Below are 9,263 nucleotides of genomic sequence, written 5' to 3' on the forward strand. Positions count from 1 at the left end.
TTTTGCCAGCATACGTTGGGTTGGAATGAGAAGGAGACACTGTTTTTTCTCCCTCATCTGGAACTTTGAATCGGAAACAGCTAACTCAGCAGCTTCGGGGCACACCTAGGGGAAGAATCCTGGCTCCCTGCCTCCTGTCCTAGTTGTTAAAAATCCATCTTATTACTCTAGAATAGAATGCATCACATGGCTGTGATCTGGAAAACAAGGCCAGAAGGGCCACATGTCACTCCCTGCAGCCTGCTATGACTTTAACACCCTGGACTTTCTCCCAGGGCCTGACCTTCAGAGGTGGGCTGAGAATGGAGGAATTGAGGGCTGGCTGATGTTAGGAGATGGTCGTTGGTGTCTAGCTGAACTTAGCTGCCTGCTGGGGGAAGTGTTCATGCGGTGTTTTGAAGAGGAAGCCTAGCCTGGGTTTTGAAAAGTAAAGTGAATGGCCCAAGGTTCAGAACTTCTGTCTGATCTCACAGCTCTTATAGTTCATGACAGTGTAATGACTAAGCCCTAGACTAAACTAGGCCAGAGGGTTAGGCCAGTCACTCTCACTTTCTGAAGGATTTACACCTCCATCCCCAGTGAAGTTTTATAGGTTTCTGGGAGGCTGGGGGTGTCTATAATACAGAAACAACATCTAATGAGCAATGGTGGCAGGTGGAATTAGGGAGTCTGATGGGGTTTCACCTTCTCCCCTCTACTCTTAGCTGTAATCCAAGGTACCTCTGTGGAGTTCTGCAATGCCCAGGATCTTCACAATCTCCCATACTAAAGCTCTCCACCCAGTACCACACTCACCTCCTATCTCAGCCCTGGCTTCCTCGAAAGGATTGTGGTTCCTGGTGCTTTTTTTTTTTTTTTTTTTTTGGTTCTTTTTTTCGGAGCTGGGGACCGAACCCAGGGCCTTGTGCTTCCTAGGTAAGCGCACTTACCACTGAGCTAAATCCCCAGCCCCTCCTGGTGCCTTCTATGACAACAATGGTAGGTCACACAATGGATTGCCATGTGGTCTGTGATACGTGTGCATCTTAGAAGAAAGGGCAAGATCTAGGCTCTCAGAAACAGTGCTTTGAGAATTGGAAATACTGGTCTCAGTGTCCTCCTTAAGGTATCTATTTCAGAGTGTGAATCTATCCCCCAAACTGTCATTTCTGGTAAACCATACTCATCTTTGCTTGGTGCAAACAGACATGCCTCACTGACGGGACCTGTAGTTCTTCTCCAGCTCCTCCAGGTAGCTCCACATCTTACAACAGTGGGCCACAACCACCCCTGGTTGTGTTTCTTATTCCAACTCTGAGCTTCAGGAACCTACACAAATTCACAGTCATCTCTGGCCTTCCTGACTGTGGCCTTGTGGACCTCCTGGTATGAACTCTGGGCAGTCAGGCACCTTGGCTCTAAGGGACTTAGACCCATAGCCAATTTTAGCCTGTATTAGTCACAGAGACCAGAGCCTCTTTCTGGGAAGAGGCTGCCCTGGAGGGGGAAATACAGGCACCACTCCCCAGCCCTCTGTCATGCCAATCTCTTTCAGCAGACAAGCCTTTGCTTTCCCCTGGCCTCTGGCAGCAACCAGGAGGATCTAATTCTGACATCTGTATTCTGAGGGGGCAGCTAGACACAGCAGGGTAGACAAGGATATCTGGAATGGCTTTCTAGAGCTGATTTATCTGTCAGAGGGGTGACAGTCATAGTTTTGGGACGGGGGGGAGTTTTAAGCCTCAGTTTGAGATGCCTTGGAGCATTCTGGGCAAGTAGTGGCTTGGTGGAGGCAAAAAGAAAATATATGGATCTTGTAGCATCCAGGGAAAAGGAAAAGATTCAGCTACCCCCATGACATGACTGGGCTTGGCCAGACAACTTCAGTCTATGAGAATAGACCTGAGAGTCTCATCTGACCTCTGCTGAATTGGATGGACATCATCCAGTGATGCTCTTCTGACACAGTCTTAGAGCTCACAGTTGGAGAGCATAGTTCTGTTGGGCTGTGGGATTGGTTAAAAACAGCCATAATACAAAGACTGGAGAACCCAAAACAGCTGAGTGCAGCTAGCCTCTCCCACCTTCACATCACCTCTCCAAACACTTGTAGACATGAAGGACTTGTCAGGAGAATGTCTAGACAAAATATCGAGATGGTAGTGTGTCAGAAACATCCTAGCAGAGTCCTGGGTAATAAGCTGAGCATCTGTGATCAGCATAGTTGGAAATAAGTGAATAGAGATTCAGGCAAAGTTTGGGTTAGAAGAGCTCAGGAGTAGGTACACAGCGTCACACCTGGGCCAGACTCAGAGGTAGGGTGGGTCCTGCTAGGGTTAAGAAAAAGAAATGATTACTTTTTTCACTTTATATCAACAAGGAGGCAGAAGACCAGCTCAGGAGAAATTATACATGCAGTGAAGTGGAGTGGGACTGCTGGCTCCAAGTTTGGAGAGAAGAACCACCCCATAACTTTTTCCTTACTGAAAATGAGATTTACTCATTGCTAAACTTAAGGTAAGACTAAGTCTTTACAGAGCCCACATGGCATCCAATACAGACTACTAGAAGAAAAAGAGGGGGGGAGGGGGAGGAAGAGGAGGAGGAGGAGGAAGAAGGAGAGGAGGAGGAGGAAGGAGAGGAGGAGGAAGGAGAGGAGGAGGAAGGAGAGGAGGAGGAAGGAGAGGAGGAGGAAGGAGAGGAGGAGGAAGGAGAGGAGGAGGAAGGAGAGGAGGAGGAAGGAGAGGAGGAGGAAGGAGAGGAGGAGGAAGGAGAGGAGGAGGAAGGAGAGGAGGAGGAAGGAGAGGAGGAGGAAGGAGAGGAGGAGGAAGGAGAGGAGGAGGAGGAAGGAGAGGAGGAGGAAGGAGAGGAGGACGAGGAAGGAGAGGAGGAGGAAGGAGAGGAGGAGGAGGAAGGAGAGGAGGAGGAGGAAGGAGAGGAGGAGGAGGAAGGAGAGGAGGAGGAGGAAGGAGAGGAGGAGGAAGGAGAGGAGGAGGAGGAAGGAGAGGAGGAGGAGGAAGGAGAGGAGGAGGAAGGAGAGGAGGAGGGAGAGGAAGAGGAGGAAAAGAAGAAGAAGGAGGAGGAGGAAGAGGAGGAGGAGGAGGAGGAGGAGGAGAAGAAGAAGAAGAAGAAGAAGAAGAAGAAGAAGAAGAAGAAGAAGAAGAAGAAGAAGAAGAAGAAGAAGAAGAAGAAGAAATAGAAGAAATAGAAGAAAAAGAAAAAGAAGAAGAAACAACCAGGGGGTCTGTAGGTGCCCCAACTCACCCCCTAACTCCCTATGTGACTTTAAATGAGACTTTCCACCTCCCTGAGTATCAGTCATCCCATGTCTTACATGTTGGTGTTGGATCACAGCAGAGCTATGCAGTCTGTGTTCTGAGAAGCCAGGAGATCTGAGCAGGGCACACACAGGCTCCATCCTGGCAGATGCTTGGGAAAAGAACAAAGAGACAGAGCAGAACCTTGATCCTGGGGGCTTGGAGCAGTTCTGTTTTTGAGTTTAGTAGGTTGGGTTTCCCGATAAGATTTTATTTGGAAGTCACAGTAAGACAGGAAATCAAAAGGAGAGTCAGGCAGCCAAGGAGAACGTGAGGCTGAGAGGCTGGATGATCTCCAGTCTGTTCCAGGCCGGCCTCTGTTTTCTGACTCACCCCAGTGTTCTGCCCACACTTTCAGGAATCACTTCTCTTCCTCTCTGCCATCATCTCAAGGAAGAATCCACAGCATACGTAAGCCCAGAAAAAGCCATGGCTTAGATCTTATTTCACAGCTCTGCAGAGTGCTGGCTCACAGAGAAGAAAATTGGGGGGTTTTGCGGGCTGAGTGGGAGGGGACCTGAGGCCCCGGGCTGTAAATCAGGCGTAGAGGTTTGGATTCCCAGCAGCCTGACCTTCAGACACCCTTCTGTCCTCCGGATCCCTTCGTACTCACACCCAGGCACAAGGAGCCATGCCCAGCTTCCAAGCGGGACCCACTTGGAAGAGCTGTTTTGATTTTTCAGGAAAAATTGCTCATAGCCAAACTTGCTTCCCCAAGACCAACACAGGCAGGGATTTCCTACATGCTTGAACAAGGAATATCCTGGAAGTCTTTTTGCCACCGCCTGGCCAAAACAAAAGGGAACAAAACAAATTAAAAAACAAAACAACACAAACACAGCACAAGCCCACATAGCTAACATAACCACCTGAGATAGTGTCATATATAATTTTATTTTGTTCCCTACATAAGCCCCGCTGCGGCCAGCCTCTGAACCTCTCAGACAGCCCTGTGTTCCCACTGCCCACTGCCCACTGCCCACTGCCCACTGCCCACTTCACGTGCGTGGCACATCTCTCAATACCCAATCCACAAACACAGGAGTTCCACGAGTCTGGGGAATTGGCACACCAGAACAACTGATCTCCTTTACCCTTGCACAATTCCCCTATCCAGAGAGTGCTTCTTTCTGACAGGAAAAGAGTTGGCTTAAACTACCAAAGTGTGGAGGTGCTAGTGTAGGAGTCAAGGGTGTAAGTCCCTGGCCCTCCCCCTATGTGGACTCCAATGAGTCACTTCCTCCTTTCTAGGCCCGTTAAAAGACAAGGCCTCCCCGATTCAGGTAGTTAGGGTGTATAGCTTTCCTTGAGCAAGTCCCAGCTGAAGGCAACCGTGGGATACCATGGCGGAAAATGACTCCAGAGATCACTAAAACATCTGTTGCCAAAGTCAGTCTTGCTTCTGGCGGCAGAACAACCCCTCATCCCTCGAAAGCTCAGTGTGCCAAAGGTGAGGCATGTGAGGACCAACTTAGACGGTGAAGACTGGTAGCAGTCACACCTCAGGTGTGGTTGGTAGATCAGGTCTTGGAGCAGAGACCAGGGAGCGCAGGTCTAGGAGTGGCTCCTAGGAGAGTTTATAACTCAATTGGGATTTAAAAGCCATGGACTTCTAGGACAAAGAAAAGGAACACAGGAGAAGAAATGTGGAAGGGAAGGAACTGGGGGAATTTCAGAAAGATTCTCTTAATGACTACAAAATGTGGGGTGACAGAAGAGGGACAAAGTGGCATTCGCCAGGAACAGATATATTAGTCTAGACCAACAGTTCTCAATCTTCCTAAAGCTGTGACCCTTTAATAGAGTTCCTCCCTGGTGGTGACCCCCAACCGTGAAATTATCTTTGTTGCTACTTTGTAATTGTAATTTTGCTGCCGTTACGAATTGTCATGTAAATATCTGTGTTTTCTTATGGTCTTAGGCTACTCTTGTCTTAGGATCGCTTGGCCCCCAAAGGGGTGGTGACTCAGGTTGAAAAATGCAGGGCTATGAGGCTTACATTTTTCCCCCTCAAAAAGCAATGAGGAACTACTCCAAGGGAATAATATAATCAACCACGTTTGTATTTTAGAAATCTTACTCTGGCTGTCTTGTAGGACCTGATTTTGAGAAGGAAGATAAAAGAGAAAAAGAAAAGGCAGAGAGATTCTTCAGGAAGCAAGACGCAAGAGGTGACGGCGCCCTGTGCACAAAGGCATTGAGGAAGAGGAAACGAAATCTAAGAGTGTAGTACGGGCTGTTACTGAATGAGCTTTTCCCATCTCTAACTTTCTAGGACTCTGAAGCTAAAGAAATCTGAGCAGGCAATCTCACCTCCCATTTTTACCCGCCCCTCCTCCCACCTCCCACATTCTGTGAAGTCTGGCTGGCCCCTCCCACTCCTCCCCAACTCAGGCAGGAGGCTTAGATAATAGGTGTGGCATCGGGCCCAGGCATTCCCACCGTCTTCTCCACCATCACATTCTGCTGCTTGAGCAGTTGGCCGCCTCCATGAGTGTTAATTGGAGAGACATCTGAAGTGACCAGACTGGTTTTGCAGCCGCCATGATAGACACACTCCATCTGCTCCAACCAGGCGCTCCTCAGCACACAGGGAGGCCGGCCTGATTCCTCTTGCCCAGGCCTTGTTAGGAGTTACACGCAAAAGTTAGATCCCTCGGCTTTGAAGAGGAAACTGCTTCAAAACACACTGAATGCAGACACCCTTCAGTTTGTCGAAGAGGGGATTAAGGCCCAGTCTTGCCCTGGGTTCAGCACAGACCTCCCAGCCAAGTTTCCATCTGTCTGTCCTTCCACAAATAGGGTGTGTCACTTGCAACCTCTCTTCTAGATCATCAGTTGACCACCCTAGTTTCCTACTCCACTATCCCTTCCCTCCTAAGTGATGAGGACTTGACTTTCAAATGTCATGATCAGCGTTTTAAATTAAACTCATTTTATCGGGTAACAGAGGGGACCTTAGAAGTCATCTATTCTAATGGTTCTGACAAGTTTTAAAACAACCCTTGCCTTGCTTAGTCTTGCCTTAGCAGCAGAGCCTTTAACAACTCATCAAAAGGAGGCTGAGAAAGGCCCAGAAAGGGGAGTGATTGGGTGGCTATCATACTTAGTAACATATTTACATATTATGTAATGCGCTCTCTCTCTCTCTCTCTCTCTCTCTCTCTCTGTGTGTGTGTGTGTGTGTGTGTGTGTGTGTGTGTGTGTGTGTGTGTGTCTGTATGGAATATGGACCGAGTAACAGTCTGAATAGTGTTAGCTCTCCTAACTTCAAATGCACACTCTGCCCCAACTATTCTTGCAATTTCTGCTGCCACCCATCCCCCCCCCCCCGGCATTGGTAGGAGCAGCCAATACCACAAAGTGAGTATATAGCTTTCTTGTTTCAAGCCCTAAAATCTTACAGTATAATCTTTCACTATGGTCTAATTTTGGTTGTTAACAATATAAAATACGATATTCGCTGCAAAGAAATTTGTATATGCCCATTTTACAGAGAAAAGAGAAATCCTCAGTAACAGAGCTGAGATCCACATCTCCATATTCCATTGCCTACCCCAGAATTGATCGTCCATTGAGAGCTGCTGTACTTGTTCACCCGGGAAATAGAAATGCAGGGTCAAGTCTTTTTTTTTTAAACTAATTTCTAATCATGAATAACAGAGAACCCCTGTTGCTAAGCTGCAGCATTTACAAATAACACTGGAACTCTGTTGATTGTAGTTCATCAACAAGGGAGATGGAAGTCATTAAGGAGGTCCACCTGGGACTTGTCGGAGCAAAAGTATTTTGAGGAACTAACAACAAAAGAAGGAAGTCACCCTTCTGAAAGTCAGAGTCGATTTCCTTAGAGCCTGAGAAGGTACATTTGTTTAGGCCAGCCAAGTCAAAAGCACGGAGCTGAGCAGTGGTGGTGCACACCTATAATTCCAACACTTGGGAGGCAGAGGCAGGCAGATCTCTGAGTTCAAGGTCAACCAGGTCTACAGGACAACGAAGACTACACAGAGAAACACTGTGTCAATAAAACAAAACAAAAGAAACAAAAGGAGGGGGGTGTAACTATGTATAACAGAGAATGAAACAAAAAAGGGTCTACAGATTGTATCCCATGATTGTATCCCATGATTGTATCCCAGTTGACCCTGGAAGGTCCAGTCACCAGTTGGGCAGAGGCAGATCCTTGTCCATTTAAGAGTGATCAGATCACACCTGTGGAAGGCTCAGAAATAGGTCATCCCTTCTGTGTCACAATAAACACTTTCACGTTGGCTAAAAATCTGCTACTGTGGTCCTGATGGGAGAGATGTGTTTTTTATGGAAGAGGACTTTGAGTTCACCCTGATTTTTATCATGAGGCAAGTAAATCACTTGACAAATGACAGCTGTCTGGTGCTTGGAAGCAAATAACAATCCCCCATATTAATAATAGTGAGGAGACAATAAGAAAAACAGCAATAATTATTCATGTAAATATTAGATTAAAATAACTATTATTACTTTAAGGGCAGAATATAAAAATAGCTTTTAGTCTGCAACATCGCTTATTGATTTTTATCACATTTGCTGCCACAATATTCATAGGAGGTAGACAGGGAGGAATAGGCATCAGAAGAAACTGGATGAGCATTTTCCAAACCACACAGTAAATTAGCAACAGAGCAACCATGATTTATGACAAGAAGAATGTAATAATTTGGACCCACTAAGTGCCAATGAGACAGGATGCTGACTTCCCTTTGTGGACCCACTAAGTGCCAGTGAGAAGGGATGCTGTTTCCGTTTGTGGGCTCACTGAGTGCTAATAAGAAGGGATGCTGACTTCCCTTTGGAAAAGGAGAACTTTTGTCCATGTAGACTGTGACACGGAACATCTTCACTGCTAAATGGGAAGCCATATGTGTGTGTGTGTGTGTGTGTGTGTGTGTGTGTGTGTGTGTGTGTGTGTTGAGATAAGACTTCAGGGAGAGAAAGCTTGGGCCTTGAGTATTCTTGGACCAAGAGCATTCACAGTTACCTCAGCCTTGCCTATGTGATAGAAGTTACAGAAATTATGAAGAAGAAAATAAGTAGCTGTGTAATGCACACCTTGTAGTTCTGTGACAGTTGGTGTTGTCAACTTGACAGAACCTAGAATCATCTGAACAATGGGCACCCTGAACACAGCTGCTGGAAGATTATCTTTATTTAAATTATTTGTTTTGGATGGCCTTGATTATTAAACTCAGTGGAAAGACTTACCTCCTGTCTCTTTCATGGGTATTTGCATTGAAATTAGATGATCTTTTGAGTAAGGATTGAAATGGTTTTGCATGTGGATCTGGATGAATTTGATAGGTCCACAGTGGGAGGTACAATTCCCCTGCGATCCTGCTTTATTATGACAGAACTCAGGAACAGAAGGGATTCCTTTGTTCTCTTTCCTCTTGTGGATGGATGTGACTAGTTGCTTCAAATTCTGGCTGACTTCACGACAGGCCATACCCTTAAATTGTGAGCCAGGATAAACCCTTTCTCCTTTAAGTTGTAATTGTCAGGGTATTTTATCACAATACAGAAAAAGTAACAGTATCTCATATGTCATAGTTTCCTCTCTACCTTGTGTGCATCCTCTCCCTTCTGTAATGCATATGCTTTGACAATCAATACTTTTTCTTCTCTGGACCCTTATCAAGACCTACAGAATAGTCTTGATATTTGTTGAGCTAGTGTGTGTGTGTGTGTGTGTGTGTGTGTGTGTGTGTGTGTGTGTGTGTGTCAGAGAACGTGTGAATGAATGCATTGAGCAGAGGTAACTGAGAGGAGGCAGGAGACTCACTGAAAACAGCTCCTAATTGAGATAACTAGCTAAGACCCTGGGTTTATCTTTCTTTAACAGAGTATGAACATTTATTCCTGTGGAAAATTAAATAAGAAAAGAAACAATACCAGAGTACCAAGGAGGTTAAATAACAGCGTGAGCCCCAA

At 46.3% G+C, this 9,263-nt stretch overlaps 1 long non-coding RNA gene across 2 annotated transcripts; it reads left to right on the forward strand.

Annotated features, from left to right (window-relative positions):
- The first annotated feature begins 1,028 nt into the window (after nt 1-1,028).
- On the forward strand, nt 1,029-8,536 carry LOC134481022 (uncharacterized). 2 transcript variants are annotated; one of them, XR_015633605.1, is made up of 3 exons: nt 1,029-1,105; nt 2,360-2,496; nt 5,393-8,536. It is a non-coding gene; the product is annotated as an uncharacterized LOC134481022 (long non-coding RNA). The 2 variants fall into 2 exon arrangements; XR_015633606.1 differs by lacking the exon at nt 1,029-1,105 and adding an exon at nt 2,010-2,172.
- Nucleotides 8,537-9,263: the final 727 nt, after the last annotated feature.

Source organism: Rattus norvegicus, chromosome 11, assembly GCF_021556685.1.
Source record: "Rattus norvegicus strain SHRSP/BbbUtx chromosome 11, alternate assembly SHRSP_T2T, whole genome shotgun sequence".
Classification (NCBI taxonomy): Eukaryota; Metazoa; Chordata; class Mammalia; order Rodentia; family Muridae; genus Rattus; species Rattus norvegicus.